Source organism: Mastomys coucha, unplaced genomic scaffold, assembly GCF_008632895.1.
Source record: "Mastomys coucha isolate ucsf_1 unplaced genomic scaffold, UCSF_Mcou_1 pScaffold3, whole genome shotgun sequence".
NCBI lineage: Eukaryota > Metazoa > Chordata > Mammalia > Rodentia > Muridae > Mastomys > Mastomys coucha.
The window spans coordinates 57,269,880-57,291,427 of NW_022196909.1; the positions used below are offsets into that span (position 1 = coordinate 57,269,880).

Below are 21,548 nucleotides of genomic sequence, written 5' to 3' on the forward strand. Positions count from 1 at the left end.
AGGGAGGGAGGGAGGGAAGAAAGGAGGGAGGGAGGGAAGGAGGAAGGAAGAAAGGAAGGAAGAGAGGGAGGGAGGGAGGGAAGGAGGGAAGGAGGGGAGGAAGGAAGAGAGGGAGGGAGGGAGGGAGGGAAGGAGGGTGGGAGGGAGGGAAGGAAGGGGAAGGAAGGGGAGAGAAGAAGAGGGAAGGGAAGGGAAAGGGAAGATAGGAGGAACCTATCTCAACCTAAAAACTTAAGTAGACATAGTAGACAATTGTAAATGACAATCTAGGTGTACAAACCAAGATGGAAATTATTTTCTTTGCCTAAAATTTTTATGTATTATGCATAAAACCCTTAATTATATATCATTTTGCTTTAACTATTTTTTTTTTTTAGAAAGGATCTCTCTACATAGCTTTGCTGTCCTAAAACTCTCTGTGTAGACCAGGCTGGCCTCAAACTCACGAAGACATACCTGCCTCTTCCTCCTGAGTGCTGGGAGTAAAGTTGGCGCCACACACCTGGCTTACTTTAAGTTGTTGTTGTTGTTGTTGTTGTTGTTGTTGTTGTTGTTGTTGTTGTTTTCAAGACAGGGTTTCTCTGTATAGCCCTGGATCTCCTGGAACTCACTCTGTAGACCAAGCTGGCCTCAAACTCAGAGATCCACCTGCCTCTGCCTCCCATGCGCTGGGATTAAAGACATGCACCACCACTACCCGGCTTACTGTAACTTTTAAAGAGCTAGAGTTAGCATAATGTTTATGAAAAATGTTTTTGGTTATTACTGAATGTGTATTTCTGTGCCTGGCAAAAAAGAATCACTGTTTTGTGTAGAAATATTCCTCACTAAGCTCTCACGAGACTTTGCAGGGTGGCCTATTTGATAGTTCTATTGCTACAGAGAGTCCAGAACCTTCTAACGCCATCTTTATTACCCAAGATTAGCTTGTAGTGCATAGAAACTAGACTCTGGAATGTCATCTTGCCTCAAGTTTCAGAACAGGATGTCTCACAATTTTTGTGCCTCCGTAAGCTTCCCCTCAAGGTTAAAGATATTTCCTAAAGTTGATCCTCTCTCTCATTTTGCTTATAGAACTAAGCAAAGCTGCCTGTTCAGAGCAGTGTGTTTTAATGTGGACTTGCAGGAAAGCGCTCTTCTCCCCAATGTGCTCACAGTTATTAACCTGCACTCAATCGTTTCCTTGCTGTGAAAGCAAAAGTTGCAGAGGCCAAGCTGAAGAACAGAGGTCAGTAAAAAGGCCAAGCTGCAAAACAGAGGCCTGACTGGACTATCCAATGCTTTCCCCATGGCCAGGGCATTCTTGTCAAAGGCCATGGGTGTGTATGAGGTAGATAGATACACACACAAATAATAAGTATTAATTAATTCACAATGACTTTTCCCTCACCCTCCTCCAGGAAGCTAATGTATGGTGATGGGGCCCGTGGTGCCCAGCCCAGGCCCTGGGATTGTAGACAAGGACTTGCTCCCTGGACAACAGCATACAAGCTGTGTTGAAAGCAGATGAACACGCAACTGTGAACAGTACTCAGGCATGAGTGTATGTGATATCTACGTCAGGCGCTGACCAAGGTGTGTCCTGAGAACCATCCCTCGCATGAGTCACCACAAAAACCAAAGACAATTTACTGTCATCCAGACCCTGCAAGGACAGAGACTAATAAGGTATGTAAAAATACAGAGCTAGGATGATAACTGGGTCAGCCAGATGCTTGCTATGCAAACATGTGCACTCAAACATAATTTCCCTAAACTCACTCAAGTGATGGAAAGGAAAAAAAAAAAAACTGACTTGTTCAAGTTATCCTCTGACTGCCACACCAAGGAAATACATTTAAAATTTGATTTTTTTTAAAATAAAAATTCTGAGATGGAATAGAATGTCATAGAAAAGCACAATTCCTAAATATTACTTTCTTTTCACTCCATTTTAAGTAACTGTAGATTAGACAGAATCTCCCAAAATGTCACAGTCCAAAGCCTGCCCTGGACTCTGGGAAGAGCTTCCTGCTTTCCCATAGATCAGCTGAGAGGGAAGCACAGGAGAGACTGGAAAGCAAGGATCCAAGACGAAGGTCTTAAGCTAGTCTTAGGGCTCTGCTGTACCCTTCAGAGATTATTGTAGTGCAAATTTTGGCAGGACATTCAAACTGCAGCATCGTCTAGCTGAAGAAAATTTAAAATGGGTGTTCAGGATACTTCATGAAATGGGGAAAGGAACAAGAGACTTCTTGATCTGCTGGAAGGACCCTAGACCTATCTCCAGATTTAAAAAAAAAAATCAGAGCTTTAATATGTATATTTGTACATGCAACCCACAGACTTGAAGGAAACATTGACACTGTGCTTTTAACAAAATGTCAGTGTCAGGGAGCTGAGCAGATGATCAGGTTTGCTCCCCCTTGCTCATCAAAGATGTTCTCATCGCCCCTACCAATCCTAGCTACTCTTCGCTCAGACCCGGACTTCTTCAGACAGTGTCTCTGATTCCAGTGGCCCCACCCCATCCCATCAATTTCATTGGTAGGAGATGAAAGCAGGGCTAGAGAGATGGATGGCTTGGTGAATGCTGACAACACAAGCTTGAGATCGAGGTTTGGCTCTTCAGCACCCAGCATGGTTGCACACACACACACACACACACACACACACACACAGGCACATGTACTCATTCATACTCACACATGCGACACACTCACAGATATGCATTACACAGATACACTCATAAACATATACACATTCATATTCACATACACACATGCATACACACATGGAAATTCTTCATAGCTTAATGTACAGAAGAATCTGTATATGAAAATGGGTTTAACTATATATCAATCAGTTCAAAGAAAAATAGCAAATTATGATAAAACTTGGGAATCTGGGGATGTGGCTTAGCTGATAAAATCTTTGCCGTGGGTTTGAACCTCAGAATCACATAAAGCCAGACATCATGGCACATGCCTGTAATCCTATCACATGGGAGGGGAAGAGATCAGAAATCCAAGGTTATCCTCATCTACATAGCATTAGAGTCCAGCCTGGGCTACTTGAGACCCTGTCTCAAAAAGAAAAATATTTCCAAAGTCAGAATAACATCATAAACTTTATATATGAATTAGATTGAAGCCAAGCAACACTAATAAAAAGTATTAACCTAAGAAACATTTGAGGGAACTCAACAGTTCATGCTAATAAATGAGAAACAAACAGAAAGCCAGGAACTGGAACAGTTAATCTTCATTGTCCACTGGATTAGCTAGAGCGATAGCTAGGAAATTAGTAAAGTACACTTCTGGGTGCTGCTGTGAGGACTTTTACAGAGATGGTTGACACGTTGGTTAGCAAATCAAGTGGGGGAAGCTCACTCTCCACATAGGCAGTGCCCTAAGAGGCCTAAGTTTCAGATGGGAAAGGGGGACAGATGGAGGAGGAGGCACACAGTGCAAACGAGCTGGGTTCTTGAATCAGGGCGTTTGCTAGTGCCCTCTTCTATGAGCTCCTAGAATATGAGCTCACAGCAGCGCATCACCAGGGAGCTTCCCGACCTTCATCCTCACTCTGGGCCTACATCACTGGTCCCTCTTGGTCAGTAGATTCTGTGAGCCTATCCACAGCTCCCCTTTTGTGCATGAATGCAGAGAGGGGCTATTGTTTCTTTTCCTCTGGAGAACCTGACTGATGCAGTAGGAGAGGTATGAAGTCTCTAAAATAACCAAAAGCAATGTTGTTGCGGTTCCCAAAAACCAGAAAATGTAATTCTAAAATATGCATGTGCGCATGCTTACACACATTCAGAGGTGCTTGGAAGAGAATGAGAGGGAAGATGGCTTGCATCAAGAATGGACAAGTGTTGGCCATCCAAAATCAGTCTCCATAGAGGCTTTGACAACAATCTGTGGGTTTGTTTTTCAAAATTCTGCTTCAGCAAAATGTGTAAAAAGGTGATTCTAGTGGCCATGGTGGGGCATATCTTTAATCCCAAAGGATTAAAGATCCCTCAGAAGGCAGAGGTGAATTTGAGGAGGGCCTGATCTACATAGCAAGGCTAGCCAGGACTACATAAGGATACCTTGTCTCAAAAGAAAAACCAAAGTACATTTTTAAATATCACTCACCCTTATGATATTTTTATGTTTTATAACTCTTCTTGTGAATGTTAGGGAGATTAGAAAGTAGTGTTTCTTATAAGAAAAAAATGAAATACAGAAATCTCTTTGTTTCATTTCAGTGCCTTGTTCCTATTTAGATAAAATTAAGTTTAGTACTTTTAATAGAAAATATAGTACAATAAACATAATTGTATTTTCTGCTTTGTTTTAGATTTAAGGGAATGGAAGTCAGGCAGGGATGGTATTCATGTATTTACAGTCAGTAATTTTGATGCCATTTATCAAGATAGGAAATAATGAAGAAACAAACCTAGGAACAGATAACAGGGAAATTAAGATAATATTTGGGTAGCACTTGGCTTGATTTGTATGTTTCCATTATGCATTTTCTCCTGTTACTCCAATCCAATAGCCACATCATTATCACAAGCATAGGGTACTCTGTACTTCAGCAGAGGGGTCCCAAGACCTTGTGCACATGAGACAAGGACTCAGAAGTGAAAATGCTCAACATGAAAATATAGGATGAGGGGGCTGGATAGACAGCAGATAAGAGCGTGTACCTGCAGAAGATCTGAGTTCAGTTCCCAGCACCCACATCATGCAGCTCACAATGGCTATACTTCTAATTCCCTACAGTCCAGAGACAGTATCCTGCCAAGCCTAGCATGGCCCTGGTTGGGACAGAGTGACATAGTTCCTGCCCCTGGGACAGAGCCCCTGGGTGAACCTCCAAGAGATGCCAAGCCTAGTGGGGACAATGACATGGTGACATAGTTCCTGCTGCTGGGACAAGGCCCCAGTGGGAGCCTCCATGACTGTCTGTTGTGGGTTTAAGGCATGTTTGTATAATACTGTACATATTTCACATTACTGCGAGGAATGTCCTCTCTGTAAACATTAATGACCCAGTGATAATCTGATAGCATGAGTCCAGGAGGTGAAGGTGTGGCTAATGTCTCAGCAAAATGGTCAATGCCGGGACCTTCAGGACAGCCCTTAAGGCTATAGGAAAGAGCTCTAGATACATGAGTTTGAAAATATGTAATTTCTCAACTATGCAAAATATAAGGATGCAATATGAATTATGAGGGGCTTCATGAATCTAAAGGAACGAAGGCAGCTACACTCTGAGCCAGCTTGTCAGAAAGATACAAAGGCAGGCAGATTCCTAAGTTCAAGGTCAGCCTAGGACAGAGCAAAGTTAAGGCCAGGTGTGGTAGAAATGGTAATTTCAGGGCAGGGTTCCACTGGAACTAGCTTATCTTTTGTGCTTAAGTAAGGCAGACAGAACTCTGAATCCTTTTGCAAGGTTAAGACAAAGTATATGCTTGCCGTCTCTTAAGAATTAGAGTAAATGACTGGATTGATATGTAAAATAGAAGGCTGGAGCTGTGTTCTGCAGAAGAGCTGTCCAGAGAATTTTTTAGGATAAAAAGGGAACTGCTTGGAGAAGTGCCAGACACAGAGACACACATATACAGAGACACAAAGACAAATACACAGGCACACACACAAAGAGAGGCACACACACTCACAAGCAAGCAGGACATGGACAGAGAGATCTCTTAGAACAGCAAGCAAGCAGAATAGAGACAGAGAGATCTCCAGAGAGAAAGGAGAACCCAGAGAGAAGACTGGAAAAGCTGTATCAAGCAGAACACAGGTTGGCAGCTTGGATCCACGATTTGACTTCGTTCTTTTCATCACTCCCAGACACCCCTTCTCTCAGAGCCCCTCTCCAAGCCGAGGCTGGTCCTTGGCAGTATCCAGCCTCCAGGAGTGTAAGCGCATGCATGGCATACACTCACACAGACATACACAGAAATAAAAACAAATTTATTCTTCGGTGCACAATTATAGTATAATTAATGGCCATGAAAATACATATAAATGTGTAATTGTCAGCCACAAACATGATTTCTTTTTACAAAAACAAATAATTTTCTTCAATGTTCATAAAAGTGTTGCATGCAAATCCTTACATGGTGTACACCCTCACATCTGCACTCCTTGGTAAGGAATAACTATTTCTTACTTTACACAATGAGAATATTGAAAAAAAAACTTTTTTAGGTTGTAGCCAACTCCAATTACAAAACAGAAGACACAATGGTAGACACTTGACTCAGTGGCTTAATTATTACACTTAGAAATGCACACTTACACAGCAAGCAAAAAGCCAGGTCACATTTGTATTGCTTTATGCCTCCCACTCTCTCATATATAACTCTCTTTCTCTGTCCCTCTCCTTCCTTCCTTCCTCCCTCCTTCCCTCTTCTCTCTCATTCTCTCTCTCTCTCTCTCTCTCTCTCTCTCTCTCTCTCTCTCTCTCTCTCTCTCTCTCTCTGTGTGTGGGTGTGTGTGTGGGTGTGTGTGGGTGTGTGTATGTGGGTATGTGTACAAAACAATAAGAATATAGTTAACAGAAAATTACCTTCAAAAAATACTTATAACATCCAGCCTTATTTAAGCACATCTAAGAAGGTGCTAGAGTTTGCATATTTGTATTTTGAAAATTCCTTTGTTGGAAACTATTGTCAATATGATGATATTCAGAAGTGCTTCTGAAAGAATATAGAGATAGGTCAGTAGGGTGAAATTTGGGTTGTAGAATTATTGTGACTTCCTATCCTTCCTTTCTTGTTTCCTTCTTTTGTACAGTGACATCTATCATTTGCTCTCCTATCACCATGTTTTGGAAATCCACATTTTGTTTGATTTAAAGGGTTTTATGTAATTCAGCTTTCTATTATCATAATAAAATATTAGAGACATTTAACTTAAAAAAAAAAAACAGGTCACAACTTGGAGTTGTGAATTTGTATAAATTCATCCAGCCTATATCTACTTTCTCTCTCCCTTCCCTCTCTGTCTCCCTTCGTGTCTGTGTGTGTGTGTGTGTGTGTGTGTGTGTGTGTGTGTGGGTGGGTGGGTGTCTCAGTTAGGATTTTACTGCTGTGAACAGACACCATGGCCAAGGCAACTCTTATAAGGACAACACTTAACTGGGACTGGCTTACAGGTTCAGAGGTTCAGTACAGTATCATCCAGGCAGGAGCATGACAGTGTCCAGGCAGACATGGTGCACGAGGAGCTGAGAGTTCTACATCTTCATCTGAAGGCTGCTAGCAGACTAGCTTCCTGGCAGCTGGGAGGAGGGTCTCCAAGCCCACACCCACAGTGACACATTTCCTCCAGCAAGGCCACACCTCCCAATAGTGCCACTTCCTGGGCCAAGCATATTCAAACCACTTCATTCCACTCCCTTCCCCCCATAAGTGTGTTCAAACACGAGTCCATGGGGGTCATCACTAATCAAAGCATAATGAAAAATATATTTAGTCCAACTTCAAAAGTCCCATAGTCTATAGCATTCTCAACAACGCTAAAAGTCCAAGGTTCAAAGTCTTTTCTGAGATTCCTTCAATCACTTCACTGTAATCACCTATAAATCAAAATTTAAAAAAGAGCAGATCATATACCTAAAACATCACATGATATACATTATGATTCCAAAACGTCATAGAGGAAATACTGGACCAAACAAGACCAAAAACCAATTGGGCAAATGCCAAACTCTGCATCTCCTTGTCTATTGGCAAAGAGCTCTTCAGATCTCCAGCTCCTTTCATCTTTGTTGATTACAACAATCTTCTTTCTCCTTGGCTGGTTCCACTCCCTGTTAGCAGTTTTCCTCAACAGGTATCCCACGGCTCTGGCATCTCTAACATCATGGAGTCTCCAAGACAACTTCACCTTTACAGTCTCCTGTTCCAGTGTCTGAGATCCACACACAATCTTCTGGGCTCCTCCAAAATACTTGGGTCACCTCTCCAGCTTTGCCCTCGGTAGCACTCTAGGCTCTGGTTGACTCCACTCCACTGGTACTGGCATCTCCAATATCCTGGAGTCTTCTGCTGCAACTAGGCTTCACCAATAGCCTCTCATAGGCTCTCTCTATGGTACCAAGCCTCAACTCCTTTACACAACCCCTTCAGTCCTCGGCCATCAACTGCAACTGAGGCTGCACCTTTACCAATGGCCTTCCCTGGTCTCTCACAGTGCTGAGCCTCTGCTGATCTCCATAACCACTTCATTCCTTCAAAACCAGTACCACCTGAGTGATTCTTACACATTACCAAGTTCAGCTGCAGCATGAGGTACAACCTTGGCTATCTCTGGAACATAGCTTGTACTCTCAGAAAACTCTTCCCAGATTTTACCTCAGTGATGCATCAATTGTCCCGGTAGTCTCCTTCTCCTCTTAACGATAAAGCCAGAGCCACATGGCCAAAGCTGGCGAGTTCTGCTGCTTGCTGGGGCTGGAACATGGTTCCCTTGTTCTATTACATTATCACCAGCTTTTTGTTTTCCAACTCCTTCACTGCCTAAGCTTGGCTGTCCTGAAACCTGTTCTGTAGATTGATCTAGAACTCAGAGATCTGCATGACTCTGTCTCCTAAATGCTGGGATTAAAGTTATGTACCACCACACTTGGACTTAAGCTTTTGTCACCTAGCACTTGCTCTGTGCCAGGCTGGCCTTGAACTCAGAAATCTGCATGCCTTTGTCTCCTGGGATTAAAGATGTGTACCACCATGCCTGGAAGCCTGTATCTTCTAGTGTCAAAATCAGAATTACAAGTGTCCCCTCCATTTCTGGATTATAGTTCATTCCAGATTAAAAGTCCAAATGAGAACAATAACCAATTCCCTTGTTGAACTGCAAAAGCATAAACAGTAAATTTAGCTGGGTGGGATCTTGCCTCAAGGTCACTACTCCCTTAATCTGTTATTTCCTTTAACACAGGATTCAGCTCCATTTCACTTCCTGATGCCCCTTTATTATTACTTGAACCATACATTTCATATTTTTTCTTTTTAAGTTTACTATGCTTGATCAGAATGTTGTTCAGAAGACTAAACAAGAGAACAAAGTCTCTGCTGGGCTTTTTTGAGACTTTATTTGACAATGCAATTAATACAAATCTCTTTACCTTAGCCTCAAGTAGACTCTTCAGACAAGGGCAAAAAGTAGTCACATTCTTCAATAAAATGCCAAAAAAAAAAAAAAAAAGAACAGTCTCTAGGCCACATACCAAAATTCTTCTCCACTGAAACCTCTTAGGCCAGGTCGGCACAATTCAAATCACTCTTAGCAACAAAGTCTTCCATATGCCTACTAGGATTGACCATTAAGCCCCCACTTAAAGCATCCCATGGCTTTCCAAATTCAAAATCCCCAAATCCATATTCTTCCTAAGAAAAGCATGATCAGGTCTATCACAGTTAGTCCCTGGTGCTAACTTCTGTCTTAGTTGAGGTTTTGTTGCTGTAAAGAAACACCATGACCAAAGCAACTCTTATAAGAACAACATTTCGTTGGGGATAACTTTACAGGTTCAGAGGTTCAGTTTATTATCATCAAGGCAGAAGCATGGCAGTGCCCAGAAGGCATGGTGCAGGAGGAGCTGAGAGTTCTGCATCTTCATCTGAAGGCCACTAGAAGCCCAGCTTCCTAGCAGCTAAGAGGAGGGTCTCCAAGCCCACCCCACAGTGACACATTTCCTCCAGCAAGGCCACACCTCCTAATAGTGCCACTCCCTGGGCCAAGCTTATTCAAACCACCATAGTGTGTGTGTGGGTGTGTGTGTGTGTGTGTGTGTGTGTGTGTGTGTCCTTCCTCTCTGTCTCTTCATATAGAACATTTAAATGGGGAGTAATGAATAATTACAATTAATTACTTTATAAATGAAAAGAGGAAATTTTCCATGAACTAATGAAAATCTTATCTAACCTGGGAAGTGTCTGCTTCCTCCTAAGCTCTCCACATTGGAGACTTGTCTCCTGATTTGCTCGTACTCTTTTTATTACATGCACTTGGTGAGTGTATGTGCATGTGTGTGTTTGCGTGTGTGCCTGTGTCTGTGCGTGTCTATGTGTGTGTGCTGGTGTGTCTGAGGACACCTGGTGAGAGGTGGCTCTCTCCTTCCACCATGTGGGTTCTGGGGACCAAATGCAGGTCTCCAGCCCTACACAGTATCTCAGTGGCCCCACAACCATTCTTGTCTAACACCTTCTTTCTCTACATTGTCTTTGTCCCTTGCTGGAGTGTATCCTTCCAAGGTGCTTTTCATGAAGATCACTGTTAGAAACCACATCTCTGTGTCTAAACATGCCCACTTTCCCTCTAATTCTTTGTGACTGATGGATTAAGGATGCCAAGTCCTCCATCACTTTTTCTGGTTCAAAGGGAACCTTGGCTACAGTTTAGTTCTTGAGTAAGAAATGGCTTCCGCCGGGTGGTGGTGGCGCACGCCTTTAATCCCAGCACTTGGGAGGCAGAGGCAGGCGGATTTCTGAGTTCGAGGCCAGCCTGGTCTACAGAGTGAGTTCCAGGACAGCCAAGGCTACACAGAGAAACCCTGTCTCAAAAATACCAAAAAAAAAAAAAAAAAAAAAAAAAAAGAAATGGCTTCCTTGGAAAAGTTGCCCAGAAGGACACAAGGCAACTAAGGCATAAGCTACATGGTGCTCAGTTGAAAGAGGCACAGCAAGACAAAGGCCCCAGCAGCATCTGGAAGGGAAGCAGAGCTTCCTGCATGAGTCGGTGTTTAAGGAAGCAGTACTTAATGTCTAGACTCCAGACAGGTGCGTACAGACTAAGATTGTGCCTAGTATTCATGAAGTAAAATGTCCACAGATGTAGTGTTTTGTACTCTCACAAGACGCCCTGGAATCTGAGCCAGTATGGAAAACTTACCCCTGGGAGGTCATTTGTTGACTCCCAGTATGAACTGGATCCTCACCGACTCATCGTTCCTTCCCACGTTTCCTTTTGCCTTCTCTCTTGACATGATGCCCTGTACTGGGTCAGTGCAGCCTCCACCATTGTAGTTCCTAGCAAGAAGCATGGTCACAGCTGGTCCTTGGGTATCAGTGCCCAGCCCAGCTCAGGCCACCAGGCACCATCTGCTCCTGCTCTCATGGCTAGCAGTGACAACGTACACACAGATCACACCAACTCTGTCTTCTAAATGGCCAGAGTCTGAGTCAGGAATGGTCTCTGGCTTTTCTCATTGGTGTAGGGGAGAACAACTCTCTTACCTCATGCTCTTCCTCTCCTGTCTGCTGCTTTGAGGAAATGCAGTGGTTGCGTATCTAGCCCCCACCTCCACCCCCACCCAGTGTCTGTGTGTCTGTGTGTCAGGTCAGAAACAACTCCCAGGAGTCAATTCTCTCCTTCTATCATGTGGGCTAAAGGGATTGAACTCAGATCATCAAGCTTGACAGCATGGACCTTTACCCATCTCACCAGCCTAAAAAGCGATCATTTTAAACCCTGGGACAAAGTTTATACCTACTACAACTGGGGCATGATGCTGAGCAGAATACTTTGCCATACTTGCTGGTTGCTTTATTCTGTGCACTGCAATCTGAATGGACCATTCTGATATGGCTAGTTCTGGGTTTGTTGCCAAATCCATTTACTTTGTGTTCTGTGCTACAAAGCCTTCCGATTAATAAAAAAAAAAAAATGAATTAATTCCCACCATTCCAGTCTTTCTAAACAAATAAATAATTGGAAAAATAGTTTTGATAATAAATAAGGACTTTGGGGCTGGCAAGATGGCTCAGCGGATAAGAGCAGTGACTGCTCTTCTGAGGTCCTGAGTTTGGATCCCAGAAACCATATGGTGGCTCACAACCACCCATAATGGGATCTGACATCCTCTTCTGGTGCATCTGAAGACAGCTACAGTGAATTACACTGGAGCAAGCGAAGCTGGAGCAAGTGGGACCAGAGCAAGTGGGGCCAGCAGAGGTCCTGAGTTCAATTCCCAGCAGCCACACACATGATGGCTCATGGCCATCTGTACAGCTACAGTGTACTCATACACATAAAATAAATAAAATAAATCTTTAAAAAAATAAATAAATAATAAATAAATAAATAAATAAATAAATAAGGACTTTGGTCAAACAACACAGTTGAGCTGCGTGGGGGCTTGCTTTGTCTCTATGTTGGAAGAGTAGGTTAGATTCTTGGAAGCATTACTATTTTTGTTATTATTATTGTTATACTGTCATTATGCCACTAATTACTTGGCAAGGTATGTTCGCACCTCAACCAAGCTTGTCTGGAATGCCCTTTCCATGTTTGTCATGGGTGTCGCCACATGAACAATAATATGCTTGGCCTAACTCTTTGAACTAAGGGACAGCAGCTGACCTCACTGGGCCCAGAAGCCCTCAGCCCAAAAAATGCTGATGTCTAAGCAGGAAAAAGAGTTGGACTCCCTCTCTTAATTCAGAAAAGGACAAAACAGTGGCCACTGAAAGCAGTAATGCCTGATTTAATGGCACAGTAAGATTCCAAGAGAAAAAAACCCATGTGTGAAAAGCAAAAACCATGTCTGGAGCCTGAGTTCAATGAGGATTTTTGGAAGTAAGGCTCAGACACTAATATTTTCTACACAAGTCTTTTGTGTTTGTTATTGTGTGTCGTTTTGACATAAAGCACAGTTACCTGGGAGGAAGGAATCTCTGTTAGAGAATTGTCTCCATCAGGTTGGCCCATAGGTATGTCCATGGGGCATTTTCTTAATTGATAATTGATACAAGAAGACCCAGCCTACCATAGGCAGTGCCATCCATCCCTGGATAGGTAGGCCTGGGCTGAAAGAAAAAAGTAGCTGAACAAGCCAGGAACAGCAAACCAATAATCAACTATCTCCTTTAGTTTCTGCTTTGAAATTTATCTTTATGTCCTTTGATGCTGGACCTGTAAAGCAAAAAAAAAAAAAAAAAAAAAAAAAACAAAAACAAACAAAAAAAAAACCTTTTTTGCCCAAGGTAGTTTTATTATTGTTTTATCACAGCAAGAGAAAGTAAGCTAGAACATTTTCATTCTGTGTGAATGCAGACTGACAAAAGGGAGTCAAAGAGTGAGGACTTCTCTGTGTGCTACACCTTAACTGTGCTCATCATTAGCATTTTTAGGGAAGAGCCAACTTTTAACACTTTCCAGCTGACATTAACGTGTGAAATTGAGGGGAAACAACAGGATTCATATTAATGAGTCATGGAAAACAGACCATCTCCTGAAGGAAAATGAAGAACAAAGCAAGATGATAACCAAAAACCAAAGTAAAAATCAAGAGTTGAGCCATGTCTTTCATGCCTTGGCTTCTCTAAGCTGTCCCAGTATTATGAGGCAGTCCCTTTGGGACATTCAAGCAAGAGTCGCTTAAGAGTTTGCTTGCCGCATTTAAAAGATTCAGAAGTACTATGCAGAGGCAGTAACAGTCAACAACTCTTATAAAAATGAAATTAGTTCAGGAAAGACGGCTCAGCTGTTAAGAACACTGGCTCTTTTTCCAGAGGACTTGGGTCCAAACCCTGCACCCATGTAGCAGTTTACAACATCTATAACTTCATTCCCAAGGAATCCAACACCCTCATCTAGCCCCTGCAGGCATCAGGCACACATATTAGTGTACAGACATGCATATAGATAAAACCATCCATATCCATAGATAAGGAAATAAATAAATATTTTAAAAGAAAATGAAATCAAGGGTTTTCCTGTTTACTTGTGGCTATTTACTGGCTACTCTATTAAGAGAAACAATTAAAAATAAAAATGTCTATAGATTCCCAAGACCACCACCTAAACTGTAGGTTTTCAGAAGTACCTAAGATGAGCCAAGGCTATTTTCCACTCAGAGACAGTACTCGGGGACAGTGGCAGCTGTGGGTATTGCCTGCCCCAGAAGGGAGAAGCATGTTATTTCTTAATGGTCTACAATTTACTGATGATTAAAGAAAGAAAAAGACAGACTGTTATTTGAAACACACTTGTACATTTTCCATAGACACAGCACCCCTGTTATTGCTTAGGGAAAACTGCTTCTAACCTCATTCCCTGTGCCCTCCTCTACATCCAAATTTAGACTGACCGATCCTGGTTCCTCTTTATAAGTTTTCATTCATCCAGCAAACATAGAATGATGCAGGAGCTCTGAATTCTGCGTATCTGGCTGGAAAGGGATATGGAAGACTCTGATCTCGGAATCTGTAAAGACTCCAAATGCAGCCCTTGGGGTCTGGGAACTGGCTCAGTCAGTGCAGTGCTTCCTGCTCAAGATTATGGACCTGAGTTATCTCTCTGGCATCTTTGTGAAAACGCCGCTACTGGAGTGAGCACCTGTAGCCTCAACTCTGAGGGGCAGAGACAGGTGACCCAGGGACTCCAGTACTGAGAGAGCCTGTCTCAAAAGATAAAATGGAAAATAATAAGCGATACCTAATGTCAACCTCTGGTCTCCATGTGAATGTACACATAGGCATGTACAACCCACATACAGATGTGCACCCACTTGTCTCCTCTCTCTCTCTCTCTCTCTCTCTCTCTCTCTCTCTCTCTCTCTCTCTCACACACACACACACACACACACACACACACATACACACTGCAAGACTTGCAGTCCAGTTAGGCTAACCATTTGCTGAGTGTGCAAAAGACCACTCATCTGAGCTACTAAGAAGTCAAAAGAATCAAACAAACAAACACAAAAACCAACAAATACAGGTAAACTCTGAAACAGTAAATGATATAAGCCAAAAATAATGAGGGATAAACATGAGCCTCCCTCTTTTAGTCAATAAGCTTTTCCCAACAGAGGAACAAACATTTTGTCAAAATTCAAAGAGTAAACGTTTTGAATAAAATTAAGCTTTTAAGATTGCACTCAACTGACAAAGACTTCCTGGAGGAGGAAAGCATAAAGCAGTGGGTCAGCCATGATACAGTCTTAAGAAACAGTAGGAAGGTAAGGAAGGCTGGCAACATGGCTCAGTGGATAAAGGCGCTTGCTCATAGGACAATGTGAGTTCGATTCCTGGGCCCCACATGGTGAAAGAAGAGATACTTGAAAGGCAGCCTTCTACACCAAGAGAAACTGCTCTCAAGTTCAGATTTGCTCAGCAAAAGCCTAAGAAATGTCTGTGCCTCACATTAGTTGATGGAGCTGCAGGATTTTTATCTATCTATGTATCTTTGTATCTATCTATCATCTCTCTATGTACTTATGTATCTATGTATCTGTGTATCTATGTATCTATCTGTCTGCCTATCTATCTACCTGTCTGTCTATCTCCCCATTTTTCATCCAGACTGCAGTCCCCCCTCCTCTCCTTCCAGCTCCTCCTCCATATCTCCCCTCTCCGCATTCCTCCTTCTCTTCAGGAAAGGGTAGGCCTCCCGTGGATCTCAGCCAGCCCTGGCATATGAAGTTGCAGTAAGATTAAGTAATCCTCTCCTATTAAGGCTAGAGGAGGCAACCAGGTATGAGGAGAGGGGTCCCAAAGGCAGGCAACAGAGGCAAAGACAGCCCCTGCTCCCACTGTTAGGGGTCCCACATGAGGATCAAGCTGCACAACTGTAACATGTGTGGAGGGCCTAGGTCAGTCCCACGCAGGCTCCCTGGCTGGCAGTTCAGTCTCTGTGGGAGCTACAGGATTTTTTTTTAGGAGGTATAGAACTTGCCCTCTGGTATCAAGGAGATTTTGAAACTGATGAAACTTTGATAATAAAATTGAGTATTAGTTGTCACAGCATCTGATGGGAGAAAATACCAAGCTCTCGTGACCATTCATGTTTAATAACCACATGGAGATCTCCAGGGAGGTTGCCTAGAACCAGTTGTTCAGACATTCCAATTCCTATATTTCAAAATCTAGATGGGATCAGGAGAGCATGGGACCAAAATGGAAGTAAAGAGATTTTCACCCAGCCCGGAGCTCCTATTGAACAGAGCCTCCAAGTCACCGAATTCTTTCATGGTACTGACTCCCTGAGGCTCAAGTTATTAACGGAGGCTCAAAAGACCCAAGCCTCCCAGCCATGCTGCCATAATTAGCTGCTCATTTCTGAAATTCCTCAGCAGAGGAGGTCATTGGTAGGAAGGGGATGTGAGACTACTCACTGTGGCTGGTCAACAAGACACTCGTTGGGGACACCTGCCCTCTTTCCTGGCAGCTGGAGAGAAGGACATCAGTAGACTTCCTTTGTCAAGTCTCTCTTCAGATCAGCAACTGGGCTCCTGTACTTCTTGAGCAGTTGCTTCAGCCCCGAATGGCAGCTCCAAAGACTGAGGCAGCTGTGCCGGGTGCTGCCTCCCACAGACAGCTGCCCCATGTGCAGAGGTGCCTCAGCCTGACAGACAGGTCCTGCCTGGGAGTAGCATCTGTACTGGGAGAGGCACAGAGCTGGAGAGTAGATGAGTCACGTGCCAAGTGACTCTCTCTCTCTCTCTCTCTCTCTCTCTCTCTCTCTCTCTCTCTCTCTCTCTTTCTCTTTCTCTCTCTCTCTCTCCCTCCCTCCCTCCAGAGATAAAGGAAACAAAAGGGTTGTGGTGGTGGCACGAGAATTGTGGTACTTGACCATACCTTCTCATCCTGGCAAGTCTTACCTGAGTCGGATATAAAACCACAAGTTGCCTATACAGCAGCTGTAACCTTCTGGCTTTGGAGGCACTAATGTTATTCTAGCAGGTTTTCACCTACTTCTACTTGTCCTTACTTCCAGGAACAAGTGGTAGTGAGATTTTCCACCCCTTTATGGTTTTGGAGACACTGATAATTCTACCATGGGGGCCAGCAATTCTGAATGTCAATTCCTCCACCAGCCGTCATAGCACGTGACTGGTCACCAACCGGCAGTGGGCATAAGAAAAGGTTGTTGTTTTTCTTAGTCACTGGTATCTGGGAGTTAGTTTTTACTGCAGCAGAACCTAGCCCGTACTGACTGATACAACCTCATGGACTCTTGAGAAACATCAGGATCATACCCTTTTGAAACTTAAAGCAACTAAAAAGATCCTTTTCAAGTTTTTTTGGTGGGGCTGGATGTGGGGTGATTCCTTTGTGTGTAGTGCTTTGTTTGGTTTGGTTGAAAGCCTTCAGGTGCTTTTACATTTCTTCTTCATGTTTGGAAAGTTATATTCCTGGTTATGTAGTATATGGTTTTTACTTTTTAAACACCCACAGAAAAACTTTGTGTAGCGCCCTTTCCTAGATTGCTTTCCATAGATGTGAAAAACACCATGAACAAAAGCAACTTAGGGAGAAGGGAGACTATTTCACCTTGCAGCTTATAGCCATCCATCAGGAAGGGAAGAGACCATCAGGGCAGAAACCTGGGGCCATGGATTGGAGATCAGGGGTACCATCCACCTGTCAGGGCTAATACCATCCACCTGCCCAGGGATAGTACCATCTCCCTGCCCTGGGGGAGTACCATCCACAGTATGTTGGGCACTTACCATCAATCAATAACTAAGAAAATGCCCCCCATGGTCTTGCCTACAGATCAATCTGATGGAGACTTTTTTTTTTTCAATTGAGGTCTCTTCTTTCTAGCTGACCCAGGGTTGTGCCACACTGACTAAGAACTGACCGGCACACACATTTGAGTTCTAACACCTCCCCGCTACAGTATTCCCATCTTCTCACTGTGGCCTGGACTATTCTAAGTGTTCTAGGGGATGATCAGAGCGGGAAGGGAGAGTCCGTAGGTGCTAAGTTGGTTTGTACCTTCACAAACTCTAGACTTCAGAATCCTCTTTGGGGTGAACACTCCCATCTGGAAATCCAGTCAAGTGCCTCAAATGGGAAAATTCTATTTTCCAGTGTATTTTATTTTTAGAGTATTAGGTTCCTGGTGAAATTGATCTAAGAATATGAAGATTAATTAAAAGATTAATTTAAAATTACAAGGTCCTCCATTTATTTCTATCTCATACCCACACAGCTCATACTAGTATGTCATACTTCAAAGAAACTGCATAGATATATCCTTACAGTTTACTTCTGATATAATCACTTTCTGGCACAGAAGATATCTGTGGCCATGCAGCCTTGCTTAAAGATGTCCCTTTGGAAGGACTACGAAGTTCCACACCTAAGTGAGGAGCTATTGGCAACTGGGGAGAGTCACTTTTCTTCAGGGATGCACTCCCCGAGAGAATACTCATGCTCCAAGAGGTGGTCCTACATCTAATCACAGACAGGCAGCACTGAGTGGATTCCATGGGGGGGAGGGGATCATAGGGCAGAGAGGAACTGAAGGAGAAAGATTGAGGAGTAGACTTGATCAAAACAATTATATGCATATATGCAATGTTCTCAGACAATAAAATAAAGACCTGAGACCGTTGTTGCGATTGCAAAGCCGGGAGGGGTAGCTGGAGGCTGGATTGGCTGGCAGGATGCAGCCCTCTGAACCTTCCAGAGCAGTTCAGGCCTGGAGCAATATGTCCAGTTCCTATGAGGAGCAGAGTTTTAGTCAACAGTCCATTTGTTCGTCAGATTGTTAAGTCTTTCCCAGAGACCAAGAACTTAAGGATGAAAATGTTCTTGCAAAGCATCCCAAAACAAATGAGAAAATCAGCTCAGCTCTCTTCAGCTGAGCTGGGACCGCCAACTTTTGTGAAGGTGGAGACTGGCCTTCACTAAACAAAACAGAACTCCAGCTGCTGCAGGAGGCCTCCTCTGACTCACGCGCGATACTCTGGCCGTGCCTGGCTGAAGGTGTTTATCTAGCGTTAAGCCTCCGAGCTTTGCTCCACACTGTCCTGTGCTTACTCAGGTCCTCACCCCAACACTTTCTAGAGAAGGTTTCATCAAAAGCCCAGATCAAGCCCAGCACCCTGCTTCCGCTAAGGTCGCCTTATCGCTGATTTTGCAATGCTGACATCTGATCTCTGCTCCCCCACCCCTGACACGCACAGTTCATCTTCACCAGGGTGGCAACCTGTAAACCCCATCCAGTTCATCCTGCCCCAGCCACACCCCTCGCCTCTCTGTTGGCATCTATTGTAGCCCGGACTGCCTCCACCCATCCCCACCCACAGCTTCACACCTGGCTGACTCACCTGTATCCTGAGTCTCCTCCTCCGTCAGGCTTTCCATGACCAACCTCCCTGGCTGGCTTCTCCCTTAGCATCCCAGAGGAGGGGAGGGCTGGTTCCAGCTTAGCGTGTGATTTCAGCTCTCATGCTACCTCACCAGACACACATTTCCACAACAGAGCTGTCACTATTGACGTGTCCCACACTACACTGCTTACTTTTCCTTCTTTCTTTTGCCTTTTAACCAAAACCCAGATTTTATTATTCTTAATGACTTTTTAAATTTTTAATTTTTTTGTTTTGTTTTGTTTTTTCGAGACAGGGTTTCTCTGTGTAGCCCTGGCTGTCTGGAACTCACTCTGTAGACCAGGCTGGCCTCGAACTCAGAAATTTGCCTGCCTCTGCCTCCCAAGTGCTGGGATTAAAGGCGTGCACCACCACCGCCCGGCTATTTTTTTTTTTTTTAACTTGTTCACTTTTACATCCCTGATGACTCTGAACCAGCTGTCACAGGTCCTCTTTGCTGGTCACTGAACTAGACATAGGCTGACAACCATTTTTAACCCAAGTTTTAGAGGCTCTTCTGAGGAATAAGGGATATTATAATCTTCCTATAATCTAGGAAGACTATTTGCCTGAAAAATGGAAATATTTTTCTAGGTACACTTGAAAAATAGCCACTTTGTCTCCATCTCCCTACCTTCCCTTCTCCTGACTTTGGAAAAGATGGGAGGGTGATGTAATGTCTGCAGCTAGGACAGCCATTTTGGAACCACGAAGAGACAAGGCTGAGAACATGAAAATACAGAGCTGGGCCTAATAGTGGGAGGCAGGTAGGAAGTTATAAAACCCCGTGGTCCTTGGTAGCACCACTAATTTCCTGAAACTTCCCTGGGATCCTCAGCCTATAGGTGGAAAAAAAAAAAAACTGATGCATGGTGGACTTAAGCCATTATCAGGTGTTTTGTATTAGTTGTGACTGAAATAGTGGAATTGATCCTATCTAAAGTAACACCCAAGTCTTTCACTGAGAAAGACATTTCATTTATCTTCCTCACATCCATCAGGCTTCACATGACAGTGATGTGTTCTGAGAAAAACACTTTAACTTCATAATCAATGTTAATACCACGGTATGTACTCATATAAGCCCAGACTGATGCAGTCCCTCCACATGCACTCTTAATGCTCAAGCGATGTGGTAATACAAGGTATATTGTGGCTGCCGCCAGAGCCTACAGTCCATGCCATCCTATAGCAATATATTCTAATTAACAATTAAAAAAAAATAGGATTCGATGTGTCCTGGACTAAGGAAAGGGCTCAGTTGGCAAAGGATGCACAAGCTTGAGTCTAGGTGTGATGGGACACACCCAAATCCAGGTTCTGAGGAGGCAGAGAAGGGAGGCTCTCTGGGCTTATTGTTCCGCCAGTCTAGAGACTGTGGTGTTTTATAAAAAGAAAGAGAGAAGAGAGAAGCCAGGGATATGTTTGGTGGAGGCCTAGTATGGTGGGAGAAGGGGGAAGAGTGTGCCTCTGTGGGTCCATGCTGAGGCCTCCCTTCCCCCTGAGGTACCAGCCACATGACAGTATAGTATAGAATAGAGTTTATTCAGGGTATGGAGAGGAGAGTTGAGAGAAAGGCAGAGAGAGAGAGAGAGAGAGAGAGAGAGAGAGAGAGAGAGAAGAGTGGAGGTGGGCCATGAGCATGTGGAGAGGGGGAGGGGAATGGGGAGAGAGAGGGTAAGGAGCAAGAGAAGAGAAGGGAGCAAGAGCAAGAGAAAGAGGAGGGGACAAACAGCCCCTTTTATAGTGAGTCAGGCATACCTGGCTATTGCCAGGTAACTGTGGGGCAGAGCCTAGACAAAACCAACAGAGACCCTGTCTCAAAATAAGGTGGAGAACTGATTGAAGAAAACAACTGACATTCACTTCTAAATGCATGCACACTGTTCATCTGCAGTCCAGCAGAGAGAAAGCAGCCCCACAATTTTGAGCCAAGCTTTAATTGCTTTGGTCAGGACCACTCCCTGGAATTCCCAGCTCAGTGGTGAGGAGACACGTGTCCTATAGGCCAAACCACACAGCCACTGTGTTTTTCCATGTGGCTCTGTTATTTTCCAAGGCCTACAACTCCCATCGTGCCAGGAAGTTACATGGTCCTTGGGCAGGTGGGGCTTACAGGTTAATTTTTGGGTCTTCACACATGCACACACACACACACACACACACACACACACACACACACACACACACACGCTTGTATTTGCCATTTCCAACACTTGGAAGGGAAGTGGAAGCACAAGACCCATTGTCAGCCACATAGTAAGTTTCAGGCCAGCCTGGGCGATATGTGTCTCAGAAAGAAAAAAGAAAGATGTCTGCAGTTCACAGCTGTGAGTGCTATCCTTTCATACAACCAGACTGCAGTAACATTTTTACAGCTTCATCACTATAGACACATAAGCGATGTGCTGGACTACATTGTGGTGGCCCTGCTGTGTTCTTGGAAGAAC

General features: G+C 43.8%; 1 protein-coding gene across 2 annotated transcripts in view; it reads right to left on the reverse strand.

Annotated features, from left to right (window-relative positions):
* Adgrf2 (adhesion G protein-coupled receptor F2) overlaps positions 1-16,370 on the reverse strand; it is a 41,115-nt gene extending 24,745 nt beyond the window's left edge. Inside the window, exon 1 of one of the 2 annotated variants that reach the window (XM_031348196.1) lies at positions 16,108-16,370. The gene's annotated coding sequence lies outside the window, so the exon portion shown is untranslated. Of the gene's footprint in view, positions 1-10,880; positions 11,008-16,107 lie in introns of those variants that run through there. The other variant, XM_031348197.1, reaches the window with a different exon arrangement.
* Between the last annotated feature and the right edge of the window lie 5,178 nt (positions 16,371-21,548).